The following is a 16668-nucleotide window of genomic DNA, read 5'->3' on the forward strand; positions in this document are numbered from 1 at the left end:
GCACTGAAATCCTCCAGTCCAGCCAACACCTGGTTGACCAACCTCTGAAAGGTGGCTGGGGCATTCTTCATCCCAAAGGGCATAACCCGGAATTGGTACTGCCCATCTGGTGTGGAGAATGCTGACCTTTTTTTGGCCCCATCAGTCAAGGCGATCTGCCAGTACCCAGACGTCAAATCACTCGTGCTGAGGTATCGTGCAGCCCCTAACCGATCAATGAGCTCATCAGCTCTGGGGATGGGGTGCGCGTCAGACCTGGTGACTGAATTGAGTCCTCGGTAGTCCACACAGAACCGGAGTTCAGGTGTGGCACCAGGCGCGGCAGCCTTTGGGACCAAAACCACTGGGCTGGCTCAAGGACTGTTTGAGGACTCAATCACCCCTAAAGCAAACATCTTGGAGACTTCCTCCTTGATGTAAGCCCTGACATTGTCAGTCACTCTGTAAGCCTTGTGCTTCAGAGGAGGACTGTCAGTCACTCTGTAAGCCTTGTGCTTCACAGGAGGACTGTCCCCATGTGTCCACATCATGGACGCACCACTCAGTGACACCAGGAACCAAGGAAAACAAATCAGAGAACTGTCCCAACAGTTGGCGACAATCTTGCTGCTGATCAGTCGTTAGTGTGGCAGAGAGGCTGACACCATCCACTGACCCATCTTGCTCGGTTGCAGACAGGAGTTCAGAAAGAGGCTCTGTCTCCTCCTCCATTCCATCATCTGTTGCTAGGAGCATGCCCACTTCGGACCTTTCTAAGTGGGGCTTCAGGCGGTTAACATGTAGGACCCGCAAAGGGTACCTTGGAGACCGCAAGTTCACCAGGTGGGTGATATCACTCTTGCGCTCCACCACCTCAAATGAACCGGTCCACCTGTCTTGGAGCGCACATGGCTCTACAGGGGCCATGACCCAAACTTTCTGTCCAGGTTGAAGCTCAATCAGAGTGGCATTCTGATCGTACCACCGCTTCATCTCTTCCTGGCTGGATTCCAGATTCGCTTGAGCGAGATCTCTGAATTGCCGAGTCTGGTTCCTGAAGGCCAGCATGTAACTGTACACGTCCTGGGAAGGTTTCCTGGGAGATTGCTCCCAACCTTCCTTGACCAGACTCAAAGGTCCTCTTACCGGGTGTCCATACAACAGTTAAAAGGGGCTGAACCCTAGGGACTTTTGTGGCACCTCACGGTAAGCAAACAGAAGGCATGGCAAGAGGGCGTCCCACTTACGCCTCATTGGTTTCTCAAGACCCATGATCATGCCTTTAAGGGTCCGGTTGAATCTCTCAACCAACCCATTACCTTGTGGGTGGTAAGGAGTGGTGAACTTATAGGTAACACCACACTCCTTACACATAGACTTCATATAACTGGAAATTAAGTTTTTACCTCGGTCAGACACCACCACTCTGGGGAACTCCACACAAGAGAAAATCCCCATCAGTGCACGTCCCACCACGGGGGCCGTCACTGTCCTGAGTGGGATGGCTTCCGGGTACCGGGTAGCATGGTCACCCAAGACAAGGATTAACCTGTTGCCCATGGCTGTCTTGGGGTCCAGTGGCCCCACAATGTCAATGCCCACCCGTTCAAAGGGGGTACTGACTACAGGGAAAGGTCGGGGAGGCGCCTTGTGCTTCCTCCCACTTTTCCCACTTGCCTGGCAAGTTTGACAAGTTCTACAATGAGTATCTGAACTCTTCCGCATCTGGGGCCAATAAAAGTGGGAGAAAAGCCTTTCAAATGTCTTGTTCTGCCCCAGATGTCCAGCTAAAGAAACGTCATGAGCCAACCCCAGTAGGAAGGCTCTGAAACACTGTGGAACCACCAGCACACGGGCTGACCCAGGCTCAGCAACCTTAGGCTCGCTATACCGGAGGCCTTTCTCCAAGTAGATCTAATTTGATTCAGACCTGCTGCCTGGTTTGTGGCCTGTTGCCTCAAATCCTCAAGAGAAGGGCACTTCTTCTGCTCTGCACAAAATTCCTTCCTGGAGGGCCCCCCTTCTTGCTGCCAATGGGTCAGTTTAGGTAGGCTCCCCAGTTCAGAAACTTGCTCCCCTGTAGGTTCCAGGGCATCCCCCTCAAGGTCTGCCTCCTCCTGGACCGTGGGAACAATGTGGCTGGTTTCCCACGCCCCCTACCTCTTCTCTGTAAGGCAGGTTCCTGGGCCATACTTTCAGGCTCCAGGATCTATGAAGACCCTTGGCTGCCATAGACAGAGTTGTCACACATGCCCACTCAGGCAGACCCAACATCTCTAAATTAGCCTTCTTCTACACCTTAGCCCAAGGGGAGCTTTCCAAAACATTGCCTAACAAACAATCAACAGGCATAGCTGGCCTCACAGCTACTTGAAGAGTTCCTGAGACCCCCCCCCACTCAAAGGGAACTTGAGCCACTTTGCAATGGCTCTCTGTGTTGTCAGCGGCAATAACTTGGAAGAATGCATTGGGGACCACCTGCTCTTCAGACTTCACACTTGACAGCTGTCACACTGGCTCCGGTTTCTGTAAGAGCCTCCACTCTATGGCCATTGATGGTCACCCACTGATTGTACTTTTTAGTGTTATCAGGCAGCTGAGTTTTTGGGACCATCTCAAAGTCTCCTAATGAGACAAGGGACATTTCTGCAGGACCCCATCCACCTTGGGCACCCTTCTCCTCTCCACCCAGGGCTACACTGGCCATCTGAAAGGGTGGTGCACGGGGTGGCACATATTGACCCTTTTGGGGACACTGGGGATCATACCAACCGTGTCCCACCTGCTTACTCTGAAAGCAGGTAACAGGCCCCCTATGAACAGGTTTACCTGTCGGGGGTTCTGACTTCTTCTCAAGGGGAGGCTGGGAACCCTTACCTTGGTTCCCTTGGGATTTACTTTGGGGCCCTTTCTGGAACTCCCTCTGTTTACCCTTGTCCCCCACACTCTTCTGCTGGGGACCTTCCCCACCCTTGGCGGAGTCTCCCACATGACCCTTGCGGACCCTGGTACTGACCCAGCATTATGCCTCCTCAGTAAGTTTCCTAGGGTTAGTCAACTTGCTAGCAATAAGGTGCTGGCATAGCTCTGGAAAACAATTAGCAGACAAGTGCTTCCATGGCAATCAAATCATAGAGCGCTTAAAAATTATCCACTTTGATACCCCTCACCTAACCATCCATAGCTCTGCAAAAATAAGATGCATATTCTACCCAAGTAGTTCCCTCCAGTTTCTTACAATTCCAGAACCTCTGTCTATAGAGTTCTGGGGTCAAACCATACCTTGTCATCAGTGCTTCCTTCATGTGGGCATAAGACATCCTATTCTCACTGGGTAGGTCTAACAAAGTATCCCTCCCCTTACTCACAAAGCGGCCCCACAACCCCGCTCCCCAACCCTCCTCAGGGACCCGGTGGGCCAACATTGCTATTTCACAGGCTGCAAACCACTGCCCAATATCTTCATGCTTATGGAAATCTTTGATGACATACATCCTTGGGAATATATACCCTGATTTCTGAAGGCACAGATGGTGTGCTGCCACCAGAGGGATTGATCTCTAAGCCCTTTGCCTTGATCTCTAACTCCCTCAACATCCTCTCATGTTCCATTCTCATTCTCTCTCTCTCTCCAAGGACAATCTGTTATTCTCTGCTTCCCTCTGACTCTCCATCTTAAGCTTAGCCATCTCCAGCTTGTGTGCCCTATTTCCCTCCCTGTCTTCCAATTCTCTGGGGGACAGGTCTTTGGAAGAGATACTGCTGCCAGGTGGGGACGGTACCCCTCCCCTGGATGGAAACACTGGCTTATCCAGTTGCCCATCTGCATAACAAACTGGCTCCAACACAAGATCAGGGGCATTTATTGCTTCTACCCAGGCCCTCAGCGCCTTTTGGTAGTCATCCTTTTTAGAAATTCCTGGTGTAGCAACTTTCAATTTCTTGCAGAGATACTTGAGCTGTTTCAAAGTGTAGGTTTCCAACCTCTCTTCCGCAAAACCAAGATCCATAGATGCAACAGATTCTGGTGTACTCATGGTAGTAAGAATTGGGAGTTTTCAGGAAAAAATAACAGTCCAAGGAAAAAGATTCTACCAAAAAAAAGTATGTGGTCAAGTTTGGTCTCCACTCACTAGTAGTGTACACCAATTACTGTATATGAAAGACAAATGCAGGTCCAAATCCTCACCGATGACCACCAATGTTAGATCGGGAGGTCTCTAGTTGGCAATGGTATTCACCATTGTCCAAATAGGGACCCTTACTTCTAAGTCAGGGTTAGGGGATTACACTCCTAAATAACCCCTGCTCACCCCCTTGGTAGCTTGACACGAGCAGACAGGCTTATCTCAGAGGCAGTGTGTTAAGCATTTGTGAATATACACAGTAATACAGTGAAAACACTACAGATGGACCCAACACAGGTATTCCTTATATAGACTTAACACAAGACCACAAATGACAAAAATCCTCAATACTATACTTAAGATTGACTTAAAGATGATAAAAGTTACTTAGTTCAAATTGATGATAAATACGACAAAGTTCTCAACAAAGTACCTGGATGCGTAACGCAAAATGAGCAAAAGGCTTGCAAAAGGGGAGATGCGTCGGTTCTGTGATCCGGGGCAAATGATGAATCATGCCTCAATGCTTGCTCAGAGTAGGGGATGCGTCGTGATCCTTACCGGTGCAGGGTTGATGTGTAGGTTCTCTGCTTGCGGTCTGGTTGCGATGCGCAAGATGGCGCCTCGATGCGATGCGCTGATCCTGGTTATGATGCGAGAAGACGGCGCCCTTGATGCGACGATGCGATGATTCTGCGATGACGATGCATAGGCACCCTGGCAGCCTTGCGACGATTCTGTACTTTGGAGCTGCGACAGGCCCTGCGACACGCTTCTCCGGTGATACAATGGCGACTCTCTTGATGGCGTCACGCTTCTCCGGTGATGCCACAGCAGGCTGCTTTTGACGAGGACGCGCTTTCTGGGAGATGGGGTGGCGGCACGCTTCTCCGGCGGTGCGACGATTTGAGCTGCGTCGGCATCACGCTTCTTCTCGTTGCATAGCGCTTTCAGCTCCCAGCGACACGCAGGCTTCTGCAGTTAGAATTCCCAGCAAGGAAATTCAGGGGGGAGCTAGAGATGAAGTCTTTTATCCCTGAGACTTCAGCAGGAGGCAAGCACACATTCAAGCCCTTGGAGAATATTCTGTAGATGATGAAAGTCCTTAAAAAGTTCCTTCTCCTTTTCCTTGGCAATAAAGAAACCACTGCAGGCCAACCCAGCAAACAGCGCACTGGCAGAGGGGCAGTCCAAACTCCTGCAGCTTCTTTGGTTCTTCTCCTTGGCAAAAGGTTTCTTGTTCCCAGAAGTGATCTAAATTTCTTGGGTCCCATTATTTATACGGCTTTTTTCTTTGTTCTCTGAAGGCAGAGGGGCCTCTGCCTAGTCCAAACCAGTTCCTGAGCACTCGGTTTACAGGACTCCTTCTTTCCTTTCAAAGTGCAGGGCAGAAACATCAGACGCCCCACAGGAGGTGGAGCCAGCATTGTGGAGGGAAAGCACAGCCCTGGAGCACTTTGCTGACATGATTCCTTCTCTTCTTTCACAGTGCAGGGCAGAGACATCAGCCGCACCCCAGGGGGTGGAGTCAGCATTGTAGAGGGAAGGCCCAGCCCTATTCAGGACCCAGGTGCAACTCCCCCCTCCCATCTAGATGCAGATCTCCCTATTCACCACTGGGCTGACTCATTCTGTCTCTTGGAATCCCCCAGCCCTGTCACTCAAACTCCAGACAAGGAATACACAACCTAGCAGAGGCAGGCCTTGGATAGTTAGACAAGAAAATACCTACTTTCTAAAAGTGGTATTTTCAAACACAGAATGTTGAAACCAACTTTACTAAAAGATGTATTTCATCATTCTGAGTTCAGGCATACTAAATTTGAATTTCTACCATGTTCCCTGAGTCAGTTAGGATTATAAGATGTAATAATCTAACTGCCCATTTTGGCCTATGGAGAACAGGTAGCCTTGCAATAGTGAAAAACGAAAATGGCTGTAATTCACTATTAGGACATGCTACACACACCAGGGCATGTCCAACCTTATACTTACAACGCACCCTGCCCTTGGGCCTACCATAGGGGTGTCTGATATGAAGAAAATGGAAGGTTTAGGGACTGGCAAGTGGGTGCACTGGTCAAGTCGACATGGCAGTACTAGACTGCACACAGGCTTTGCAATGGCAAGCCTAAGACACACTTTACAAGCTGCTTCTGTGGGTGGCACAACCAGTGCAGCAAGCCTACCAGCAGCATTTGATTTACAAGCCCTGGGCACACATGGTGCACTGTACTAGGGTCTGACAAGTAAATCAAATAACCCAATCATGGAATCACTAATTAGTAAATCAATATAACATAGGGAGCACTTGCACCACGGCACTGAATAGCAGTGGCACAGTGCCCAAAGCATATAACCTGCAAAAACATATCAAAAACAGAGGAGGCATTCAGACAAAATGGAAGGGAGACTTACGTCAATGATGCGAGGTCTAACACTGACTAACTTTCACAATGGCCACCACAGCATCAGAAAAATCATAAAAAGACACTGGCTCTTAGATCATTATTTACTTTATTCGATTGATTGATTGACACTGGCCCTTACTAACAGCTAACCTCTCTATCAACACTGACGTCCCAGCCTTTCCACAAATGGGATCAATGTGCGAAGAACAAGAAGGACTTCTTGTGCAGATCTGAGTTCACTAACAAGAGACAACTAAAACCATCTTTGGATACATCTATGGGCTTTTTTACATGCCACAACTGTAGCATGTGCTTGGAAATAACAAAATCATGGAAGTCACACCAGAACTAGGAAAAACTTTCAAGATAAGTGACTGGAGAAACTGCAACAGCAAATTTGTGGTCTACCTCATTCAATGTCCATGTTCCATAATATATGTGGGCAGCACCATCAAAACTCTCAGAACCAGAATTCAAGAGCATTACAGAAACATAAACAAAACTGATATAGGCCCACCTTCAACTGAACATTACAATTAGGAACACCCTCATGACAAAACCATTATCTTCTTCGGAATAGAACACATCAAGGCCCACCCAGAGGAAGAAAAACGTGAAGTCAAAATGAGATGGGAAAGTGAATGGATTCTGAGACTGAAAACTATTTAAAAGAGATTTAACAAAGATGCAGAAATGCATTTTTGTCTGCAAGACACATAACAAAAGTGCCAACAAATAATCTGTCCTGGTCCCCAAAACAGCTTGAAACTGGTAAGAAAATCCAAATTCTCCTGATGTGTAGTAGCAGAAACCTATTTCAGCTTCGGGTTAGGTCTCTTCATCTAAAGATAACTAGTTATTTTCCTTATAGCAAGGAATTACAATGACTACTATAGTGAAATTCTTCATTATACACGCTACCATAATTTCTGAACCAATATCTTTAATTCTTTTTCAAGAACACCATACACTATTTACTATGATGGTTTTTTTCCATACTGGGATGAAATGACTAAGGACGGGTGGAGACGTCCGCTCCACCAGTGGAGTGTGCATAGATTTTCCTACTCCGCGCTCTGCTGAGAACGTAGAGTAAAGGGCAAAACTCCGACTCCGCAGTGCAGTGGAGTTAGCCAGCTCCCGCTGCTAAATTGGCTCCTTGTCGCCACCCCCCCTAATAAAAAATACTTACAAAGTAATTTAAAAGAAATAAAGTCACTTACCTGTATTGTGGCGTCCCGGGGCTGCCCTACTACTCCTCCCCATACATGTGCAGTTCTTGCAAGATGTACAGAGAGGACGAGGAGGGCAGCTCGGGGATGCCGCAGTACAGGTAAGTGACTTTATTTCTTTTAAATGACTTTGTAAGTATTATTTTATTAGGGGGGTGGAGGCGGGTGGTGGATCGGAGTTCCACTGAGTTTTTCCCCAACTCAGTGGACCTCCGCATAGTGCACTCTGCCAGCTCTGCCTGGGGTTACAAAATTGCTAAAATGTAACTATACAGAGCCACATATGTTTTTGACTAAACTTGCATGAACAATGAAATATCTATGGTTGACCATTTACCCGCACCACAGGAGCTGCGCAGTGCATTATTAAACACACCAAAAGCCAGAGTTGGCCACAGCTGCATATGTGTTATGTCTACGACGTGCGCTGATCAAACCGAACAACAACCACTGTGTTGAAATAACCTTGAAGGCCTCTGCACTCACTGTTCAGACATAGCTTACCAAGCAAAGCTGATACTATAGGAAAACATATTATTCTTGTGTGAAGCAAAATATTCTACTAGGCTCAAAGCATTAATAACAATATGTGCCATGTGCAGAAGCAGCAGAAAGGAAAAATGGCGTTTAAACTTCTAATAAGCTCATGCTAACTTAACACAGTGTGAAGACAAAGCCTATCTACATGACACCCTCCCTTGATCCGAGCACGGATAAGATAAGATAAGATAAGATAAGGGGCAAATTTTAGTAATGCAGAGTTCAAGAACAACAGTCAGAACCAGTTTCAAACTTGCAAAAGGGAAATATTAGGAGAAAAAAAAATGTTGTTTTTTTAAAATCCTCATAGTCAAATAAGAATGTGAATCCAATAAATGTAGTAATTGGCCGTAGCAAAGTCAATAGGCCTGGGGCAGAGAACATTTTTATAGACGCTATAAAAAAATAAAAAAAATTTCGATGTCCAATAAATGACCTCTGTTATGGGAGAGAGAAGCGATGACATATCTCATTCTAACATTGAATATGCAAAATATGCAGCAACAGCCTCCAACAGGAAGTCACTGTTCTCATCCGAAAATAGTTCAGCAATCCAATTTAAAAGTGGGAAAGAACATACATGTTCCTCAATTACCGGAGCCTCTAGCACCATCAGAGGACAACTCGGTGGGTTTTCAATGAAGCTGTGTGCCAAGAAATCTTGCGCCGCTGCGAACACATTCCAACGACCCAGAACTCCATGAGCAACTAAAGGGCTCATAATCTGACTATAATCCACATCGGGAGACACCGTATTGCAGAGACACAAATCCAGGGCCCAGTCGAAGTCGCAACTGAGGCAATGAAAGACTGGCTGGACACATGTAAAGTAGGAAAATCGAAACGATAATCCATAAACTGCACTCAAAGTAGCAAGAGGCAGCGCTCCATAATACTCAAGCGTTCGGTTGCGTACCAGCGCCAGTCATGACAGCTCTTCTTGTAACACAGGACGTGCATCCATTTTGAATTAAACAAAACAGTAAAAGAACGCCTGCAGCTAGAGCCAGTAGCAAGGGAAATCAAGGGAAATCCACCAAATAGGCTGGAAAAAATCGAATGAAAGAAAGCAGGGAAGACACCAAATATAGTTTGAAAAGAAGTCACAAGGCCACTGCTTATAACTTTAAAAAAGTGGGCCAGCCCCGTTGTGGAGGATGCATTAAAGATAGTGTGAATTAATTCACCGAAATGCAAAGGCAAGTCAGTATTTAATAAAGCATGCACCTCTGTGCGGGTGTTAGCCACGTGAAGGACGAATGTCTCAAGAGCAGATGTGAGGGCAACTTCTTTCTGGGACAATAGAGCTCTTATGCGACTCATTTTGTTGAACTCTGCTTTCAAGGTCGAAATCGTGAGCCAGATGGAAACATCAAGCTTCCCATGCGGGGGTGGATACATTACATTCTTACAGCAAACTAAACGTTCACTGACGGTAAATACATAAGCAATTCCTTTTATTAGCCCACAGCAATCTTCATTGTTTAAAAGTAAATAACTCCCGTTTGCCAGTAATGTTAATGTGGGCACGATAGCAGGCACCGGTGTACCTTTCAAAATACAGGCCAAATTCGGCTCATTCTGGTTACAAGAGCCATGTAATTGGATATGTCTACACATCAATGAGTGATCTGGTGTTTCAGTGCAATCTTCACCATTCAAATAAACTTCCTTACCCTCCCTAAGGCATCTATAGGTAAACGGAAGCGACCAAGCTTCATGGAGATAAGCACTTCCAAGAGGTTCATATCTACCAATTGCAAAGCACTTCATACACCCCTCGAATGGGAGAGTTATTGCTGAATTGGCCTCGGCCACAGAAAATGGTAATGGTTCTAACCTTTCAATGTGTAACATAGAAAAGGATGCATTTTTCATTGACAGTAAACACTGCTTATCAGTCAAATTAAACGGCGCAAACAATGATGACGTGTTCATGCAATGCCACGGCACTTTGCCAGCTTTCAAGGTTTGTTAAGTTCAAGCAAACTGCATAATGGAACGCAATTGATTTTAACCATGGTACAAAACAGACACTTCATCCTGCACAATATCAACAACAGATGATACAATATTGTCCAACTTGTAAATGCGAGAAGAAAGCGTAATAATGCTGTTATCTACAACTGATAGCACTTTCTCTAAATTAGCCTGATTTTTAGCTCTAATGCGGGTAGCCGCCTCAATCTGGGACGTTTTCCAGACTTCGTTGTAAATAGCATATATCTATCTTTTAGATCTGCCGTTAGCCGGGCCCTTTATAAAATCATTCAGATCAACATCGTCAGTCAGTTTAGATAAATGTAGTTTAACCGACGTCAAAGTGGAATGTTTGAGCCAATTCTGACATAATTTGCCTACAGAGTAGGTGGTAACAGAATGGCCATTTTCAAACCGGGGATCCACCCTGACCTGTGTAAAGCCTGGAGCCAAACCCAGAAAACGATGCTGGCAAGAATCAGCACTTCTGTGCCAGAGCAACCAACCCTTGGGATCCAAACTGGATATGTTAAAGGAAGAATTTAGCAACAGAGTTTGTAACTCTCTGATCGAAAATTTAGTGGCATTATTCCAACCGGAATATTCTTCTCATTCAGGAAAAGAAGGAGCATTTAATTTTTTAGTAGTGGCCATTCCAAAGCATGTTGTCTGTGAAATTGTAGAATCCAAGAACAACATATGGTTCAGGATGAGGCATGCACGGTGCAAAGCCTTAGTACCCTGCACTTGCCAGCTTTTAGAACCCCAAACTGATTTAAGGTTAATTGTATCCTTCTACAACTCGTAGCCACCTACAGCTAACTGGTCTAGAAAGGACTTCGAAAACAATAATTTTGAATCGGTAAGTCCAACTTTGGATGTGGACTTTTCGGTCATCTTAAAATAAAATGCATTGGGATTTGACTGATTAAAGTCAGTAAAATAAGTGAACCTTTTCAAAAAGGAAGCAGAACTGCCTTGTATAGGAGCTGGACAATGCTCCCATTGTGTATAATTTACAGTGTTCCTCCTGTTATTAGGTTTATGCAGGTAGTGATTGCCAAAATGTTGGTAACAATATAAATCACCGTAATTAGCAGATTCTAAATACAAATCTTCAGCATCAAAGGCAGCATAATATTTCGAATCAGAAAACAAAGCTTCTACGGCCTGAACAAACCAATCATCAGAACTATATTTTGTTTAATTACATCCCCCATAGAAACGCTAAGCACATTAGGGACATTTATAACCTCAGTGGGCCCATGAATTTGAAAAAGAACAGCATCCCATCCAATGCCATCTAAGACAGGCCAAGCAGTGATGTTAACAAAAGCCAAGTCTCTCGTCAATCTATGTGATAAGGAATGGGGAGCCAATGTTCTATTGATATGTCGAATGCATGTTCTCTCCTCGACATAGTGTCCATTGACAAGTCGAGAAAAATACACAACAAAGCCAATATACATGAAAAGGTAAATTGAAAAAAGCACCAACCAAATGTAGGTCCAAGGGGGAATCAAAAAATGTTTTTTAAACAATTTGACCAAAACAGAGACCTTTGAAGGTTTCCTTGATGTTTGTGAATCAGTGTCAAATGAAAATCTGGATTCTGTAGCCAAGCGAGTTTGCAAGTCAGGCATTGATAAGTCAGTTGGGTAAGGGTAGTCAGTTTAATCAAGTTGAGTACCAGGCAGTGTACTTAATAAAGGACTAGAAACTGCAGGCATCTCGAGGGCAACATCAGGCACTGGATCAGAAGCCGGGGCCAAAACAGAATTTCTCAAAATCGAATGACATGAGACTGCCGGTGTCATACTAAGAAGAATCGGCCACTCTGTGTATCTTGACATTGTCAACGGAGATATACCTGTTTTCCTTGCGACCTTGAAGGGGTGTTATAATGACTGTTCTTGTGCCCTTCACACCAAGCACCGGAACTGGAGCTCCATAAGAGGTACCAAATTCTTTCTTGTTCTCGATCTTCTCTTGAACCAATTCACCAACTTGGGGTAGCCAGCCAACTACCGGGATCTGTAATGCATCATCCGAGGTGGAGGGCAAATGTTCCTTTGCAAGACTGTCTCTCGTCTCTTGTAGATTCTGTAAAACATTGCAATGTTCATCTACGTCAAAGGAGGCAGCAACAGCCGCCTGGTCTAGACCATCAAGGTCCGGTACAAACATCTTGATACCAAAGAGCATTTCGTATGGGGTCCGCCCACCCATAGACCTTCTAGGGAGAATATTTAGAGCACGCTGCACGCTATTGAGGTGGGCCAGCCAGTTCCTGCCAGTGCCTATAACTCTAGCTGTCAAAGACTGCTTTAAATCTCGGTTCATTCGTTTCACAACACTATTACCCTCAGGTCTGTATGGAGACGAAAACTTGACTTGGACCCCCAACGAAGTCATGGCATCCTTATACGCCTTAGAGGCGAAAGCCGGACCCTGATCCAAATGGAAGGTACCACAGGCAATAATCCCTACAAAGACACACAAGTCTCTTATGACAGTTCGTGAATCAACGCTGCCACACCCACACAAAGCGTGTGCATGAATCAACTGCTACTAAGATGAACTTATACGCAGTATCAGAAGAAAAAGGACCATAGTGATCTAAGTAAACACAACCAAGAGGTTTATTAGAAATGTACAATTGTGTCTGGGGCGGACGCCCAGCAGTTGAAGGTTTAATCTGCTAACAAATGTCACATTGAAGGACATAATCACGCGTCTGTTTGTACAGTCCCCGCCACCAGAAACTTTGTTGTAACTGAGATACAGTAGCCGAAACGCCCGCATGCGCAGACGCAACACCTTCATGGGCTGCAGTAATCTGCGCTGGCCTGCGGTCCGCATTGGGAATCAACCTTTCACTAACGTCAGGTATTTTCACATAAGGAACTTTATCAGGACTTAAGTGGTATGAATAATTTGAAGGGAACCCCTTAGGAAAATTACTTCCCTTATCTTCATCAATCTTACTTTTGGAACGTGTAACTGCTGCAACAAAATATGTCGATACTGTTGATTTTGCGGCCTCATCGGCCAATGAATTGCCAATAGCGTGCACTCCTACGTGCTGATGACCGAGAGTATGAATTACAAACACGAGTGGCAAGTGCTCTTTAAGCTCAGCCACTCGGACCCAGATCATTTTATGTTTTATTGTGCTACCCTTGGAATCACGAAAATTATTCTGAATCCAAAAGAACAGGCTTTCATTGTAAGATTGGACACAGTAGTAAGAATCACTCACAATAGGAGTCGTCACACTAGGATCAGCGTACTCCAATGCGAGCAACAGAGCACGAAGCTCTGCCAATTGTGCGGTGCAGTCCCCTAAAGTCTGCGTGTGCACGACCCTGGACTTGAACTCATCGTTCACCATGGCACCTACCACAATGGTGCAAGCTGAAACGTATGCGTGCTAAGACCCATGCGCAACTTGCGCTGAACCATCAGTGTATATGATGCAATGGAAATCCTCCAAAGGCCGCATAGTCAAAGGCGCAGGATGAACAAATTCATACTGCAAAAACTCCTGCGACTGTAGGGAGGCATACAAAATAAATGTGACATCCGGAGACGTCAATGATGCTGCCCATTGTATCCACCGAGGGTGCAAAGCTTTAGAATTCGGTACACTGGCTCTCGTCACTGCCTCTAGTGCAGGATACGGGGTAACAACCAACATGCGTTTTCCCTGCGACAGTGCACGTTCCTTAAGAATCACCATCTGCACTACTGTCAAAACTTTTTCCACAGTGGAAAACCACATTTCAGCCGAAGTGTACAAGTGTGACTTGTAAGCAATAGGTACTGTGTCTCCTTCGTTAAAAGTAAGGTACGTGAAACCCACTGCCCCAGGGATGATTCTTATCACCAGGTTGGTGTGGTTATCACGAGTCAGTAAGAATTTAGAATCTAGAAGATCAGCCTGCAAAGATTGCAAACAGCTGAATGTTCAGGCAGCCAGCAAGATTTGGTAAAAGTAGGTTGTATCAAAGCATACAAAGGCTTGATACGCTGGGCATATTCAGGAATGTATGTAGGCCCGAAATTCAAACATCCTAGCAAGGACTGTAACTTTTTCAGAGTTGTAGGAGCGCGCAGTTGTATGCATTTCTCCAAGAAGTTAGGAGTTAATCCTCGACCTTCATTGTTGAGCTCATAGCCCAGGAACAACACTGTGTACTCTGCAATGTGAGACTTCGCAAAGTTGAATTGGTAGCCAAAGTACGCAAAGTTACAAATTATGTGGTCAACGCGACACAGATGCGCTCAAAGCTCGTCGTCTGTGAGATAGATGTCATCCACATACGAACACGCATCCTTGTCCACTCTCTCTAAGAGAGAGACAATGCGGGCAGCAAACATGCCTGGACTATTCTTATAGCCCGTAGGTAAACGTTTGTAGCGGCGTTGTTTGCCACCACTTGCAAAACTGGTCCATTGGGAACTAAGACCATCTAAATCGTGGGCAAAAAAAACATTGGAAACTTCAAGTGTGGTTTTAAACCGTTTTCTCACAAGACCATCCACTAAAGCAGAGCCGTGGGTATTCTGTACTGCACAGGTACGACAATGCCTGTTTAAATGCCGGTAATCCAATACGAAACGGAACGAGCGTCTGGCTTGGTCACAGTAAAAAGAGGGTTATTCATCGGTGACACACAAGTTTCAATAACACCTTGATATTCCAATTGTTCAAGGATTTCCGCAACGGAAGCCTTAGCTTCGCGTCGGATGGGATATTGAGGTTGAGGCTGTGGCATAGCCCGTAAGGGAATCTCATAGTGTGGGGAAAATTTATCCCAACCACAGTGTGTACGGTAGAGAGCCGGCGCAAGGGCTTTAGCCCACTCTTCTACAAAATTCAGCGCATGCTCCTTTGAGACAGTGTGCGCGAAACTAAGTTGGATCACCTCCTCCCCTCTCGGAGCTGCGAGGACAAAAGGTGGGGGCCAGTCAGCCTCTGCTAACAAAATGTCATAGGTAGTCGTAAGAATTTCCCAAAATACCCCTTTTATGGTACGTTGTATGTCACCATCAATTAAAAGGACAATGTTATAAAGTCTATCAGGGGGAGCTACTCTGGTATCAGCTGTCTCCACAACAACATATTGGTCAGTCGCTGTCACCTTCAGTAGTGGACGCAGGGCCTCTCGCACTATGGTAATCTCTGCCGCGCAGTCCAACAACGTCAGCGCTCATGTCAGATTCCGAAGCTGCATTCTCACTATCTGTGGCATATCTCGCTGTTAAAGCGGCAACTTTCTTTTCCTGAAACTGGGGTCTTTTCGGTGTTGAATCGTCCTGCTTGCCTTTACTGTCTTTCGGGCGGGGCTGGTCACGTCTCTGCTGGCCACCCCGACCTCTGCCGCCTCCTCCACCATCGGTCAATGAGGCCGATGAGTCCTGAAAAGAACGTTGAGAGTGTTGTTCAGAAACCTGAAAACGATCAGGAGATTTTATCTCGCGCGATCGCGCGAGTCATAAACACATTCTGTAGGTGCAGGCACAGGAGATGCAGGACGTGACCCCTGTTTCTGTTGCTGTTGTTTACCCTGTTTTTGTTTTTTTGGCCAATTTTGCTTCTTAGCATTGGGCTGGTCGACTGTTTCCGACTTCTGCCCTTGGGGTTGTTTTTTCTCTTTTGGAGAGAAAGGCTTGATACCCAAACTGTTACGGCTCACGGTTTTAGAAAGCCGCCGTGATAATTCTCGGTAACTGGCGGGGTTTATCGGCATTGGGCACCGCCTGCAAAGCATTAGACAACTGAAAGCTTACCGCATCTCCCTTGACATTCGCAAGTACGAGATCGGAAACTAGGTCAAAACTGCCTCAGAGCCGCATACCCAATTCAACCGCTGCCTCAGGTCTGTGCTCATCTTGAACACGTTTAATGACCGAGGGAAGGACGGTCATTGACGGAGTGCCGAAGCACCTCGTGTACACCGTCGCAAAAATCTTACCCCAAGACTCACAGTCACATGCCTCTGGTATCAAGTCTTTAGGCAAACTAATTGTCAGAATCCTGTGTTTCTCAACAGGAGTCGTGTTAGGAAATACTGCTTCCAGGTTGTCAAATTTCTCGGCAAGCCAGAAAGGCATATCATCCTTATCCTGGGGGCGCTTGCCCATCACTGCATTAACCATAACAGGACTAAGCTTCATACCCCTCGGTCCGGCTGGAAGCGCCGCAGCATCTGGGGCCCCGCACGGGAGATTGCGGGTAATGTATTGCACTAACGACCGAATTACACTAATTGCGACTGTATGAAGCAGCCGTAAATCTGCAACGGGAACCGCTCCATGTCTAGGATGCGGTGTAAATCCAGACAAAACAGGCCAAGTAGTGCCTGAAATGGACAAAGGACCTAACCTTGAGCC

Source organism: Lissotriton helveticus, chromosome 5_1 (genome assembly GCF_964261635.1).
Source record: "Lissotriton helveticus chromosome 5_1, aLisHel1.1, whole genome shotgun sequence".
In the NCBI taxonomy this organism is placed as follows: Eukaryota; Metazoa; Chordata; class Amphibia; order Caudata; family Salamandridae; genus Lissotriton; species Lissotriton helveticus.